General features: G+C 44.5%; 1 protein-coding gene across 5 annotated transcripts in view; it reads right to left on the reverse strand.

Annotated features, from left to right (window-relative positions):
- PDZD2 (PDZ domain containing 2) overlaps window positions 1–16083 on the reverse strand; it is a 379689-nt gene that overhangs the window by 167623 nt on the left and 195983 nt on the right. Inside the window, exon 1 of one of the 5 annotated variants that reach the window (XM_087867953.1) lies at window positions 6879–12647. The exons of 3 other annotated variants lie outside the window; for them this stretch is intronic. The gene's annotated coding sequence lies outside the window, so the exon portion shown is untranslated. Of the gene's footprint in view, window positions 1–6878; window positions 12648–16083 lie in introns of those variants that run through there. One more of the 5 variants, XM_045787184.2, reaches the window with a different exon arrangement.

The raw sequence follows: 16083 nt of genomic DNA on the forward strand, positions 1-16083 counted from the left end.
GCCCCAGGATTAATCTAAATTTAAACATCAAGGTCTTCTAACATATCTCAGATATAATTTAGTTTATAAAACAAACTTCTTTAACTACAAATAACCTCTACATAATGCTCCTACTGTTTGATATGTGGTGTTTACATAGGACCTAACAAGTGAAACTGTTAAGAAGATAGCCCGTTAACCATATAAAACTGTCTCATAAGTTTTCCTTAATCTTCTATCCCTACAAGCCCCCCAATTTTCAAAGATAAAACAAACTCCAAAGTCTGCATACTAGCACATTTTTCCATTTATGTTTTCTATCAGTTGGCAATTAAAACAAGAATCCCAGAGGTCAGCCAACAGTCTTAACAAATAAGAATCAGATATACTATCTCTGGATTCAAAAGTGCACAATGACAGGTTATGAGAAACCACCTGGAAAACGGCACTTGGCAGGCGACATTTCAGGGATCCACATTTCATATAGCAGTTTCCTGCCAACTGATGCTCACCCTCTAACAGGGACCTTCAGAAAAGTTTCCAAAGCGTTAAAGTCTCTATAACACCACCTACTTTTATTCAGGCTTCTATTGATGGCAACGGGAATCTGGAATGGGCTGAGGACTAGGATCGCTCCTAAGGGGGGCAGAGGGTGGGGAGAATAATGAGGGAGGGAGAGGAGGTTAGAAAAGGTCTCTGGGAGTCACCTCCCAATTAATGATCATGTATCGAGATTTCTCGGGACAGTCCCGGTGTCAGATATCCTAGCCCATACTACCACAGTGTCTAATCCTGGGGAAATGGTTACACAATTATGAGTCCTTGGGGAAATATGCTGCCATTAAAATTAATGAGTCTGTAATGACATGAAAAAGCCTTGTGTTTATTCATTCACAGTAACATGTGAATCCCTATTGTACACTACAGATGGTGTAAGGGTGTTTGGGGTATAATGATGAATTATATATTGTATAAAGCATATCTGTTACACAGCACACAGAACCAGACTGCCAACATTTGAATCTCTGCTCCACCACTGAAAAGCTGGACAACCTTGAGCAATTTCCTTAAATACGTGTGCCTCAAGTGATCTCTGTTGTAAACGGGATACTCATGGCACCTTCTTCATGAGATCATTGTGAGGATCAGATTAGCTCATACATGTAAAGCTTATGATAGAGCCAGACAAGTAGTAAGTGCTCAGTAAACCTTAGCTGTATTACAATAGGAAGTTCCCAGCCTTACAGTCAAGGTTTAGTAAAAGATACAAATGGGAAAAAGGTGGTATAATGCTAAGAACAATTAAGGGCTTCTCTTCAGGCTAACGTTATACTGGGAATGGAAGAGATTATTCATATAATCTCTATTCATAAAAATAAAGAGAGTATGCCATTGCCACTGGAGCCATACTGGGGCAAACAGTTACGGACAGTCTACTTTGTCCTGCGTTCAGTCTTACTGACACCACTGAGCACTTCCAGAGTTCATCTCATCTTCAAAGCTCCCCAAAGTCTGGGATGCCGAAAAGACAAAGGATGGAAGACAGAGGCAACAATGCCAAGTGTGCCTTGGAAGTGTGGAAGTATGGAAGACTTGCCAGCTTCCAAAACCACAGGAGTGAATGAAAACTAGTGCTTGGCCTTTCACAGGGTGGGATGCGTGGGGTTTCTTCATTGCCTTGTTGTTTCAAGAATGGTCTTCACTTCTGTGACAGCCCGAGGATGTTCTCTCACTGGGATCAGCTAACAAGCTCCCAAGCAAGGACTCCTCTTTTCCCCCACCGAATGTCTCCACAGTTATTCCTTCTTTCGAAGTTGGAAGAGAGAATAACATTAATAATTTCATCTGCCTGGAAAACAGAGTAAAGAGGAATCCTACTTGGAGCTAGAATAAAGAATCAGGCAGCTTAGCTCTTCAGGAAGGTAAGCCCACCATCTGCCTTTACTCTCTTAGGAATGAGACCATGCATAAAGAAATGTTCACCTCTATCAGTCTGGCAGCAAATGGTACCAAACCCTGATTCAAAATGGCTTTAGGGCCGCCTGGGTGGCTCAGTCGGTTAAGTGTCTGACTCGATCTCAGCTCAGGTCTTGACCTCAGGGTCGTGATTTCAAGACCCACATTACTTTAAACAAAACAAAAACAAAACCAACAAAATGGCTCGAACAAGGAGGAAATTAATCATCTCACATCATGTGACCTGCAAGAGAAACCTTCTTGAGAACACTCTGGGATCTGCTCTCTCCTGTGTGTTGACTTCATCCTAAGGCTGGAGACAAGATGCCTACAGTGGTTCTAGACACCAACGCACTCAGGAAGCAAAGGGGTCATTCGCTCATGTCTTTTTCTTAATAACGAGCAAGCCTACCCTAGACACTCCACGAGAGACATTTCTTCACACCTCATTGCCCAGACTTGGACCACATACTCTTTCCTTCATTTGTCTCTGGGGTGTGGACTGGAGGTACCACAACCGGAATGTGTTAAACACCTCAGAAAATGGATGCTCCCGAGTCCACGTGACCATTAAACCACCCAATGGACTTCTGGGGTCCCAAAAAGGAAACAAACAGGAATATACTTCAAAAAATTAACATGCTGTACACATTATTCTCACAGATAGAATTCTGGTAAGCCACATCAAACACGTTCAAAAAAGCCTTCTGCCAGATACTCCACACATACAAAGAAGCAGGGTTAATGACTTGAGGGAGAAGATGTTAACATATTTAGTAAAAATGCCCAATAACCACCCTATTCAGGCCTTGGGCATCTGTATTTATTTATTTTTAAAAAGATTTTTATTTATTTGACAGAGAAAAACACAATCAGGGGGAGCAGCAGAGGGAGAGGGAGAAGCAGGCTCTCTGCTGACCAGGGAGCCCAATGCAGGGCTCAATCCCAGGACCCCAAGATCATGACCTGAGCCGAAGGCAAATGCTTAACGGACTGAGCCACCCAGGTGCCCCAGGACTTGGGCTTTTTTAATGATTATTGCTGAAATGACTGTACAATGTGGCCTATTTGCATTTCTGTTCCAAGTGGACACCTGTGGTAGATAGGGGGATAAATACAGAAAGATCTGAGAGGAGGGTTCCAGGGCAAAGCTGGGACATGAGGCAGACAGACTCACTCCCCAGTAAACATGGATTGAAATGAGAGTAAAGGAATTTGTTTTAAGCATAGGGGAAAGCGTTTGCTAAACTCTTAAAGAGAACTGAAGAAGCAATGATTGCAACAAATTCTTGGAAGCTGGGAAGTGGTCCGTCCAGTGGTAACTCACTTAGCAGATGAGAGAAAGTGGAGTCTGAGAGACAGAGTCCAGAGACAGAGAGTCTCTGGAAATGGGGCCACCCCACAGGGGTGCCGAAGGCAGGGGGGCTGGCTAAGAGCCTGTGCCTGAAGCTGTCAGACCCCCATAATCTCCTTAGTCCTAGCTCCCATGTGACTGCCTACATTCCATGACGGGTTTGCTCTGCTAAATCAGAGCAACTCTGGACTCAGATGCCAAAGGTAGCCGAGGGTAGGGGTGCCACTTTACAAACAGGGAAACAAAAGAAAGTCTCCATACTGAACGTTCGAGTCCTGGTCTCCTACCTGAATCTGGCTCACAGAATGCCACAGCCAACCGAGTCCCCTCGGAGACGGGGACGGGGATTTCTCTTCACCTGGTCAGTTTCCTCTGGGAGGAACGACCTTCTACCGAATGTGGGGGTTCTCCAATGAAACTGCTTAGCACGAAAATCCTGTTACAGCACAGGTGCTCAGGGCCAGCCCCACACTCGAATCACCTGGGGAGCTTCTAATACTCGCTACTACCTGGGCCCTAGCAATATCCTACATCATTCGATTGCTTGGCAAATAAGAATGGAAAGTTTACTGTGTGCCAGGCATTGTTCTAGATTCCGGAACAGTGTTCTAGGTGTCTTTCTTGGAAAGAAGGAGCTATTTATTCCTGGGTAGAAGCCCCATCCACAGGCAGACCTTCCAGTTAGCTTTTAAGTGATCAGGCCAGGATCATTAGATATTAAAGTTTTTTTTAACAGGCACGAGATTTAAAAACAAAACAAAAACTAAGAGGAAATCTGAGGGAAAAAAACTGTGCAGGGAATAGAGGAACACTTCAAAGAAGCTGTCATTGAGATCTGCAGAGTTGGAAAGCTTTTCATCCGTGAAACGAGAACAGGAGGTTATAAAAAGAATATTTCAGAGATTTTTTAAAGAGCTCTTGGAAATTAGAAATTTGATGGCAGACATAAAGATTCAGTATATGGGTTGGAAGATAAAAGAAGGAAATTTCCCAGGAAGTAGCAATTTTTTTTTTAAGAAGAGAAAAAATAATTAGAAATTCAATCCATGAAGATCCCCTTCCAACTAAATAGATGTTCCAAAAGAGGAAATTATTTTTTTTTTAATTCCAGAAAACTGTTCAGAACCAAAGGACATGAATTTCCAGATTGAGAAGGTGTATTGAAAGCCAAGTAAAATGGATGGGAAAAAAAACAACCTCGCAGCAAGATATATGAAAATGAAATTTCATTACAGAGAGAAAGGACATTACAAAGAATAAGGAAAAAATCTTAAAAACTTTCAGAGAGAGGGAAATAATTACATTCAAAGCACGAGGAATTAGAAGGACAGACATCTCAATGGCAATAGTGAACCTAAAGAGCAATGTGCTCCAAATTCTGAGGGGAAAGTATTTCCAACCTTCATAGCCCATCAAACACAGAAACTTGGGAGGTCTTAAAAAACTGATTTCCCACGTACTCCTTCTCAGAAACTTGTAGAAGTTGTGTTTTACCAGAAAGAGAACAGAAACCAATAAAGAGGAAGATGTGAGTCTAGAACACAGGGGATGCCACATGGGAAAGAGGCAAAAGTCAGTGCCCAGTAGGACGAAGAAAGGAGATTTCAGGATGATGGGTGTGTGGCAGGCCTCACAAGCAGCAATCCAGAGCGGGGAGGGAGGCCAGAGGACCGGTGAGGGAGAGAGCCTGCAGTATTGAAGAATACACACAAAATGTTGAAACCACTCGTCTTTGGGGCACAGGAGTTGAGGTTGGTGGAGGGTGGGGCAAGTGACTGCTGTTTCTACTGATAAGCCTTATAGAGATATTTGACTTTGACATTATATACATGCATTGTTTTGATAAGGAAAAATGGGAAACTCGGGTCTAAATCAGATCCCAGAATGAGAACCCACGTCTAGAAGGCAGCAAAGGTACTTGGCGAACCGTTGGGAAACAGAAGAGTTGATGAGCTCTAGGCAGTGCAGATGAGAGGAGAACTTAATGTCCCAGGAAACGGGCCAGAATGGGGTCACCCTTTCCTTTCAAGGAAACAGTTCCTAAGTTTGACCTGCCTGGATTTACAGAGGAGATTAGTAGGAACAGAGGATTAAAGGGAGCTGTACATGCCAAGTGCAGTGTCGGGCAATTTATGGAAGTGAGAAGGCAAGCAGAAAGGTGGTTTCTGGAAACTTTGCTGTTCTTGACGAGGTCTCCTTTTCCTGCTAGATTAAGGAAGATTACGCCCAGCTCTGCGGGCTCACAGAGCTCAAGGCTGGAAGAGCACAAGCAAGCCCGAAATCCTGAGTCCACCTGGGTTTCCCCACTTTCCCTGGTATGTCCTGTTTCTTCCAGGTGTGGCCCACTCTAAGAACTCCTTTTTTTCTTCTAGAACCAGACACAGGCCTCCTTTCCCAAAGCCTACCCTACCTGTGAGTGCTATGGCTGCATCCTAGGGACAATGGATTTGACTAGAGATCCTGAAAACAATGAACTGTGGGTAGATCCTGTTAATTTTGTTAATATCTCAGCTAAAGAAAGGGCCACAGGGTATCTGTAGGTTACTGAGTGTATAGCGGTCAGATTAACCTTGGAGGTAGAAAAATCCCCGTGTACCTTATTTTTCAATTCATCTGCAAGGGCAAAACAGTCTAGGCGTCAAAGTTTGGAAGTACTATATTCATGTATATTTGAAGATGTTTATGCCATGCTTTTTGTGATATTATTTACGGTTTAAGTCATGCCCCTTATGCTACTGAACTCAGCCTGACCTATTTTTATGAAAAGTATTTACTTGTTTACACTCACAGCTTTTCTCCCAGAAATGGTTCCCAGGATGACAGCTATAGTTATCTCCTCCTTATCAGCATCTCATGAGGCAAGATTGACTTAACTTCACCCCTGGTATTTATATACTATCTACTAGGCAGTAACATGATAGATAAGGCCATTCTCTTTCTAAACATCTTTCATCTTTAAATTCTTAGATTTGTGGACACAATCAATATATTCTGTGAATCAGTGGTGGAGGAGTTGTCCAAGCAGGCTGTTTAGTAGTTTGGGGCAAAGATCTGTCCCCAAAAGAGATCATGACCTCCTGAGGGCTCAAAAAAAGTTCCCGCTGGTACAAGACGCATCTTTGCTCTTTCCCAGATCCCCTTCCCTGTGAGCCAGAGAGAAGCATGGGGTAAGAGCAGTGTAACAGATGCGGGGGTTGCTGGAGCACCCCCCCCACACACACGCACACTCCGTGGGCTTCAACAGCACCTCTTATCCGAGGTGTCTGAGAGAACCGTGGCTCTGGAGCCCCTCCAGACTTGCCCCTTGTGCCCCCCTTCTCCGCACCCCAGCACCCCACCACCACCACGCACCTCCTTCCGTCAGTAATTGGCAAACCAGTTCCAAGTCGCTTACTCCTCCCAAGGAACACAAACCATCTATAAACACGCCGATCCCCCAAGTAAAAAACAAGACACCCAAGTGATTTGCGAGATCAGTTTTTCTGAGGCTGTGGCTACATTTCCACGGTTGTGGATTCAGCCTCGGTCTGCACCCCAACCCGATGGGGAGGGGAAGCCCGAGGTTTCTGTTTGCCAGGTTTATTCCTACCTCCAGTTCTGAAGTCACCTCGGGGGGAGGGGGTCTCCGCTCCGATGCCTCCGCGGCCGGGCCGGCGGCCGGGTCTGGAGCAGCTGGCTGCGCTAATCCTGCGCGCCGGGGCCCCGCTCTTCCGCGCGCGCGAGCCGCTGCCTAATCACCTGCCGCCGCGGGCTGGGCGCGGGAGGGGGCGCTCAGCTCGGGCTCCCCGCCCGGGACGCCGCCCCCCTGCGCGCCTCCGCGCCGTCCTTCTGGAGCCGGGTCCTCGCGGTCCGCTCCATGTCCGTGGGAGGACCCCTCCTCCCGCCCGCAGCCCGGGCTGGGAGGTTATGAAAAGACTGTAATGGGATCCCAGCTCGGCCCGTCACTCCCCTGCTCACTTGTCAAAACTCCACAGCATTCCAGAACCCCTTCCCCGGTCACTCCCCGGCGGGGAGAAGGAAGCCGCCCGCGGGAGGGTTTCAGGGACTTTGTGGCGGCTGGTGCAGACACCTTCGCGGACATGAAGCGCTCAGGGGCTGCCCGCTGTAACCGGGAGCCGGCTTGGAGCGCAGAACGCCCTTCCCAGATACCCTCGCCCGGTCAAAAGTTCTCCCTCGAGCCGCCGCGAGAAGCTCCACCTCCCCGACACCAGTTCATTTCATAACCGCTCCGTTTCATAACCAGCAGCAGCGTGGGTTCCTACAGGGGGTGGGTGGGGGAGCCCCAAACCAGAATCACAACCATCACACCGGGCAGGATGTCAAGAAACTTTTCAGAAACCTCCAGTCAGAGTCTTTCTGCTGCAGGAACCGAATTTACCACCGCTGAATTACAATCGCCGGTGACCGCACAACTTAAGCATTTCCTTTATACCTTCTCCCGCTCCCGCGCCCCTCCCGTCATCTGCGGGGTTCAGTCAACAAGTCGTCCCCGGGAGAGGCATGAATGGGCTTGGGCCGCGCAGCCATCTCTCCAGCTGCAAACTGATGAGGAAGCCCGACCCACGAGGCTGAATTGTTTACATCACACCCACTGAGGGCTTCCTGTCTTAAATTAATGGGAATACAAATAAGACAGGAAAAGAGTGTTTGCTTTTCCAAAAGCGGAGGGAGGGCTCTCAGAGAGAGAGGGATTCACCCCACATTTCATTGCCCGAAGAGATTTTTTTTTTAACTTCCAATTGTATTTTATTCCACTTTTCACACTTGTTGAAAAGTAAAAAACATCGCTGTGCCAAACCTCAAACCATTAAGGAACTTCTGCTCACAACACATTTTCACCTGGCTTCCAAAGGGATCCAGGTCAGAGCTCCCAAAGGGAGCTAGAGGTATGGAGACCACCTGTGGTTGAATGGCACAAATCTAGGCACAAAATGAAGCCCTCTGCCTCCTGGGACTTGAGATGGATACACATTCATCCCACTCCTTGGGGTTCATATCAGCATCTTGCCCCAAACCTGTATCTCTAAGCTATGGTTCTCTCCATGGGCATCCAGCAACGCCTTAAAGTCAGTTAGCTTTGCAAGAGGTAGATCTGGTGCAATTCGAAGTAACTCATTATAAAGGAAGAGGCAAAAGAAGGCTTCAGTTCTCAATACCATTACTGTTACTGGAAAGGGTACTTAGAGTTGGGGAGGGGCCTACCCATGTCAAGGCCAGGCTGGAAATCTGTCTTCTCGCAGAAGCAGCCCACAGAGTGCACTAGTAACTAATTATCATAATCATCAGTCCTGAATTACCCTCAGTTGCTTCATTCAGGTTGCACAACAGCAAACCAGAGACAGGCAGGAATGCCAGGTGGTGGTGGTCCTCCTTTGGAAGTACTAGAAGGAAACAAAACCCCAGGATAAAGTGTATCTCCCGGAGGTGTGGGGATTGCAACCAGCAATGATATGTGGAACTGAGAACACTACAGGTGTCCGGTGAGAACAAGTTTGCAAGCCACGCCTCAAAATACAGCAATTCCTGGGTCAAAGCCAGTTAGGCTTATGATTTTAGGAAAAGCCAAGTATGTCAGAACTCTTAAGAGTGTCTGGCTTACAAATATCATAAGGCTTCAGTGAATGTGGTTTCCTCACCCCCCTCCCCATTCCCTCTCCTCTGCTTTGGGGTGGTAGCCCTGGTGGATTCATTAGCATACTTTCATGTGGCATCTCAGGATCTGATAAGTTTTATGGGAATTAGGTTCAAATTGAATGATTTTCTAATAATTTCAGAAGTCATCCTTTTTTCCCTCGGATTGCTTTCCCCACTGACAGTTTCTTAATGCTTTACTTCTAACTTTCTCTGCTCCATCAATCTGGTGTGTAATTTATGATGTGCCAACCAATGCTGTTTAGAGTAAATCCAGGATTTTAATACAAATAAGTATTCTCCCTTCCCCCACCAACTTTGTTGTCTGAGCTCATTTTAGGGTGTGTATATGCCAGGAATTAAAATTTGAGCACATCTGTATAATAACTTAATTTCAGGAAAGCTTTGGAATGCATATGACATTCTCATCAGCAGGCTAGAAAGATACGATGTGCTTGGTCTTTTCCCTCGCCAGTTTCACTGCTGACTGGAAAACAGATCAATGGTTCGGTAAACAAAGGGGTGCTTAAAAAGTGGTCTCTAATTTTACCCTAGGTCTGGTTTAAATAATACTTACAATTGCTGTGTGTACACCCAGAGTCTGTAAGTAACATTAATTTGAGCAGAAACTGCTGATATGTTAAGAGAATCCAAAGTGCCTTAACACATGCAGGAAATGGTTCATTAAAAAGAGTTGAGAGTTCAGCACGAGGGCTGATTACAAAGGAGTGTCCTGAGGGGTGGTGATCAAAATGACAGGCGCAAATGGAGCTTAATATCTAGATTCGAGAAAACAAAGACGTGAGGGTCACAGCAGACCATGTATTCAATATGCATCTGCGTCTTGTACTGATAAGAAATAGGCAACACAACACCGGGGCGAGTTCACATTGGCGGGAGGCTGACGTGAAAGGGAAGTGCCTCTCCCCACTTCTTCCTCCCCCATAATAAAGAATTTGGCAGCAGATAGACTCTTATTAGGGTGGTATGTCCAGTGTGAGGCCCCTTATTTTAAGGGAGATGGGGAGACACTGGAAAGGTTCCAAAGGAGAACCAAAATGATTAAAGAGACAGAAAATAGAACCTTTGAGGGAAGGTTAAAGGATTTGCAATTGTTTAGTCTAGAGTAAAAACTGCCTAAAGGCAAACTTAACAGTCGTCTCCCATTTGAAGGGTTATTATAAAGAGGATACCGACCAGCTGTTCCTCATCTCCACAGGAGACAAAAGAGGTAAGAGACACAAATGCAACATCAAAATTTGGGTCAGACATGAAGAAGGCTTGCTTGATGCTAATGGTAACTGACTTGACTCTGACATCACTGTACAATCTTCACCTATCAGACTCCCTCTTAAGTGATAGTCTTGCGTGTTTAGGCAGCAGCTGGGCTAGAGAATGCCTTCCATTCCCTTCCAGGGCTAAAGTGGTCATCTCTACTCTGTTGAACGTGGGAGCAAATATCGTGAGCATCTGTGCTCTACGCTCACAAACAAGGCACCACAAGAATGCAATCCTCCCCACAAACACATGCCCGCATCTCCTTGGACCTTTGTTTATTGGAATGGGTATCTCTAAGAATATGTCCAACTCTTAGATACTGAATAGGTGATAAGTGTATTTAAGAGACTCGCTCTTCTATATTGTTTCTCTGTACAGGCAACGTTGCTTTTTGTTTAGTAGGCACACAAATACCAGTTGATGTTAATGATAATAATAGCTATGAATTATTAAGCTCTTACTATAATTAGGTTGGACACTGTGCTAACAACTTTGTGTAGATTATCTTTTTTTTTCTTTCAGGAGCCCTGTGAAGTGGGAATAATTATTAGCCTTCTTCTAACACAAGGAAACTGAGTCACAACAGGGATAAGTAATGAAGCTAGTAAATGTTGGAGTTCCCAATTCAAACCCATCTAGTTTGACTCAAAAGGGTGTGCTTAACAATTATACCACTGCCTCTCATCGAGTATTTTTACCTCTCAGGAGGGAGGAAACATTGCAAAAAGCAGCATGGATGCTTGTTGGCCTAAATTCAGTAAAAACCAAGACTTCTACAGGTTTATTTACATCATCACCAGGAGAGGGCAATTATTTTTCCCCAGCGTAGCAGAGGAAAGGACTGACTTTGTCTTCTGATCGGAAGCATGCATCGCTGTCTCTCACAAAGCTGAAGAATCCAATCAAGGTTTACCTCTATTTTATTATTTAGAAACACTTTGCTTTTCACCTATAATCTAATCTTGCATATAGTAGGTTCTCCATTACTATTGAAAGAATGAATACAAATGCATTACAACAGTGATGCTTTGAGACAAACTGAGCTGAATTGAGTTTTTCCAGCACGCTGGTGGGCAGACTCTGGTGGATCATTTCTACGGGCCTCTTATCAGAGGTCCCCTGAGTCTTAAAATACAACTGTTTCCTTTAATTCAACATCTATGAGAAAACATATGGATGGGTCACATACTTCTCCAATGTCAACTACTTTTAGATTGAGAAAAGATTTTTAATGGGGTTTGTTGAGTACTGTTGTTTATCAACAATAGATGATTCATGAGTGAAACAAACATCAAAATGATTTTTAGAAAGGCAAATGAACCACACACAAAAAATTAAATGCCTTGATCCAAATTACTACAAAGGACAGATATTTTCCCATTAGGACAATTTATCCCCAGTCTATAAACAGAGAAGGGCATAATTATCCATGTGTTTGCTAACAGATCTAAACCTTATGTAGCTATAAAAAGCTGGAGAGAGGAAGAAAGAGGAAATTCCCAGGAGAAGATCCCCAACCACATCCAGGGCCATCAGATCTCCATAAGTACAAAGCCCAGCAGTGGCACCAAGTGAAGCATGAGAAGAAACCTCAAGATTTTAACACAAGCCACAGAAATAACTTTGAATTGTCTTAAAACTAAACAATGACAATTCTATCCAATAAACTTGCAGCTGACACATGGGCAGAATGGTGACTTATTGGTGTTCCAGATGTAGTTAATAGAAACATGATGCCCAGAATGAAAAAAAAGTATTCAGTAAATGTTGATTGAATGTACAGAAGAGTGAATGAATATCTGAACACAAGCCCAGGCTGCCTCTTTCCCCCTTTAAATCTCTGTTGGAAAGATGTCTCCGAGGCTTCAAGCCCAAAGCCCCCACAGAGGGGTTGAACACTCTGACGCTGGTACTCTGGGAACAGCTGAGGCAGCCAGAGATGGTTTCCAACCCAAAGACGCCAATTCGTGATCTTGCCATAAGTACAGGAAGGGGAACTGTAGTACCTGTGAACCTTGATTCAAAAGCTACCATTATTTACAATATAGGTTCTAAACTATTTGAAGTCCAACAGAATCAAGCACTAAGTGGCCAGCATCTATTGAGCACTTACTGGATTCTGGGTTTTGTTCTAAGCCCTTGTTGTATATTCGCTCATTAAATCCTTATTGCAATCTTAAGAATATGTACTATCCATGATTGTCAACCCATTTTACAGGCAATGAGACTGGGCTAAAAAATTCCTTCATTAGCTCACAGTCATGTAACTAGTATGTGGAGGAGCCAGAATTCAAACAAATTCCACCTGGAACCAGCGTGGGCGTTTTGTTTTTTTTTTTTTTTTTTTTTTTAATATTTGAGACAGAGAGATACAGAGAGAGAGCATGTGCATGCATCAGCAGGGGGAGAGGCAGAGAGGGAGGCAAAGGGAAAGGGGGAAGCAGACTCCCCACCGAGCCAGAAGCCCAATGTGGGGCTCAATCCCAGGACCTGGAGACCATGACCTGGGCCAAGGGCAGATGCTTAACCATCTGAGCCACCCAGGTGCCCCCCAGTGCGGACTCTTAACTGCTACCCAAAGCTACCTGTCCAAGTCTTACCACCCGCCACTCCTCAGCACAAAATCACTATTCCAATCAAACTGTTTATCCGCAAACATCCAAAGAATATTCTCATCTCTCTAGGATGTGTTCCCTGACCTCCCTCGCCCACTGTTACCTCTCTCGGAATGTTCACATCACTTATTCTCCAGTGAATGCAAGTGGCACTTACCTGGCTCCTATCACATCTCTCCAACGAGATGTTAAGTTCTTCTGGGGGTAGGACAGTGTGTTGTATGGAAGTCTGGGGGTGTAGTCTGTAGAAAGACCTAGGTTTAAAGTCCAAATGCCATAATTATTACCCATGAGACTCTAAGTAAATCATTTGATTTTTCTTAGACTTCTATTGAGATGATATTCCTTAAGGGCTTATTGGGGCGGAGAGATTAAATGAAAAAATGTATATGAAGTGTTGACGATGATGCCTAATATCGTAAGCCAGTGATTCTCAACCACCAGCTATTTTGCCCCCTCAAGGGACATTTGGCAATGTCTAGAAATATTTCCGATAGTCATAACTGGGGAGGGGGTGCTTCTGGCATCTGGTGGGTTGAGGCCAGTTATGCTGTTAAACATTCTACAAAGCACAGGGCAGGCCCCTGCAACAAAGGATTATCGGGTCCAAAATGTCAATGGCAATAGCGCTGAGGTTGAGAACCCTGCTATACACTATTAAAAATTTATTAGAAATATGTTTCCATTCCCCTCCCTTTTCTTATTTTTTATAGTACTGTGCTTATGGTAGGTATTCAGTAAATCTTTGTTGAGTAAACTTATCCATAAATGGATAAGTGAATGTATGAATCCTAAGACATCTTACTAGTAAACACCTGACTTGAGGGTGTAGTCTAGCCATGGCAGGGGTTGGGTGGGAATTAATTAACTTAGAACCAGAACGTTCCAATATCCATGCTCAGTGAAAGGAATTCTGAAATAAATCCAATCTAATACCAGGGGCCTGTGCCCAATGAAAGGGATGTCAAAGTCGGTCCTAGGAGAGCTGAAGAGCTTAGACAAAGGCCAGCTCCTCCTTGTTGGTGGCCTCCCAAATGACTTGCTATTACCCTGCAAATGCCCGCTCATCTGTTTCTAATACCTGTTCCAAAGAATAATACAGTAAAAGAGCCAGAAGACCGTGGAAGAATTTGTTCAATCTCTCATCCCTTGTCCACCACCCACCCCTGCAACAACCACACACAACCTGGAGCCCAATCAAATGAACTCTCTCAAGACCATGGATTGGAAAACATGGTGGAAGCAAAAGGACACGCAGTCATTCCTTGAAGCCTTCGTTCAGCAGGTTCAGTTGTATCGGTTGCAAGAACTAGAAATCTAAGACTAAAAGCCTACATTCCTGAATAGAGCATAAATCACATTAACAGAAACCAGAAATGAGAGAAAGGGTGAGGGAGAAGGAGAGAGAGGAAGGGAAGGGATAGGAAGGGAAGAGAGAGGAAACCATTCCTTCCATCTCCCATTCTCCAGACTTGGTGGCAACATTTGCTTGCATTCCATCTTTTGCAGTCAGAAAACATAAATGATTTTTGTGTAGTTGGAGATGTGAAAATTTAAAACTTTACTCTCCAGTCATGTTTAAGCCTCTCTGGGATGTTTAATTACCTGAACTAAATTACCTGCCCAGAACTGTGAGAACAAGGTAGGTTCTTTTTTGCCTCAGGCCCCTGAACACATCTGAACTGGGATTGTCCTCCTGCTCTAATCACCTTTACCTGGCTAATCCCTACTCCCCTCTCTGGACTCAGCTTAGACATCACCTTCTCTGGGGATTCCCTTGACTCTTCCCTAGACCTTCGAAGCTTTGGTAGCATTCCCACTGCCTGTTCACTTGACCTCTTACCCTTGTAGACTATAAACGCTTTTAGGATAAGGTTGTGTGGCCTTTTGTAATATTTTATTTCCAGGGCCTAGCACTGTGCCTGGCACGTATGGATGCCCAACAGATATTTGTTGAATGAGCGACTATAAGTCAGGAGACTTCCACATGCATTCATCCCTGCAATCCCTTACTAAGTGCCTTCTATGAACCAGGAATAAGGCTAGACAATGGGAAAACAACAATTATTATTTAATAACAGTAAACACAATCACAGCTACTGTTTATTGCACATTTACTATGTACTAGGATTAGGCCAAGCTCTTATAGTATTCTCCTTTAATTATCCACCCAAAAACCCATGTGGCAGACACTATTATCATTCCCACTGAACAGATGAGGAAAGATGCCAAGCCTCTCCTATGGACCTTAACCACACAGATTCTATGTGAAAGAATCTCTAACATTTAAGTTCCTCAAGGTCTTTTTACATGGGCCTAACTCCCATCGACTAAGAAAAGGTTACCTATGAATTCACCCATGACTTTTGTTGATGTCTGCCTCCTTGCCTAGAAAGCCCCCACCCACTCTTCATATTGTCTGAAATTTACTTTAAAATATTTTGATACATCAAGTGATGACAACCCTACTCTGCATTCTAGAGGTCGTGAGCTAATGTTTAAAAGACACTTATCAGAGTCCACACTTGAAATATCACTATCTAAATCTGCAGCAGAAAGTTCTGTTGTTACCAAAATGGGGGTTAGAAATATTTTTTTTTCATCTGTGGAATGAGAGATTTTTAAGATAAATTGGTTAGAAAGGCTTGTGTAGCCACTTCTGTCTTCCGCTGCTGAGTTGTAAGAATCCAGGGAGATCCAGCTCCCTGACACCTCTGACTGGTGCTTCAGCTGTGGAACTCCATTGGTCTGGGGATCCCCAGTTAATGGAGGATTTTTCACTGGGACTGACATTAAAGTCAGGTAATTCTTGCCACAGAGTGAACCTGCTGGGAAGGGGCTCATTGGAGCGCCTACCGGAACAAGCAGTGGAGATGTCACCAAACATACAAGCAGGTTGTGGGACTATCTCTGTGTGTGCTTGCTAATACCTACTCTACGAGTAGCAGGAGTCAAAGACTTGCTTTCATGGTAACCTACCACCTGGCAGTGAGGTTGTCAGACAGGAAGTATGGAGTGCTCAACCTTTCCTGATTGCTATTGATATTTAACAAAAGAGCCTGACAATCAGCTCAGGTCAGGCTACAACACCCTCTTTGCTACCTGGGTCTCTAGGCAAACACCCATTCATCTTTCTGCACCAAGCTCAAAAATCCTCTCTACTGTGAAGGCTTTCTTGATGAGTCATCGCCCCTCAGGAGTTCCAAGGAATCATCTAGTTGTTGAAATGGCTGCCTGCATGCAGCTGAGATCCTTCTGATAAACCCTAGT

This window comes from Ursus americanus, chromosome 15 (genome assembly GCF_024610735.1).
Source record: "Ursus americanus isolate L20-20 chromosome 15, mUrsAme1.1.p, whole genome shotgun sequence".
NCBI lineage: Eukaryota > Metazoa > Chordata > Mammalia > Carnivora > Ursidae > Ursus > Ursus americanus.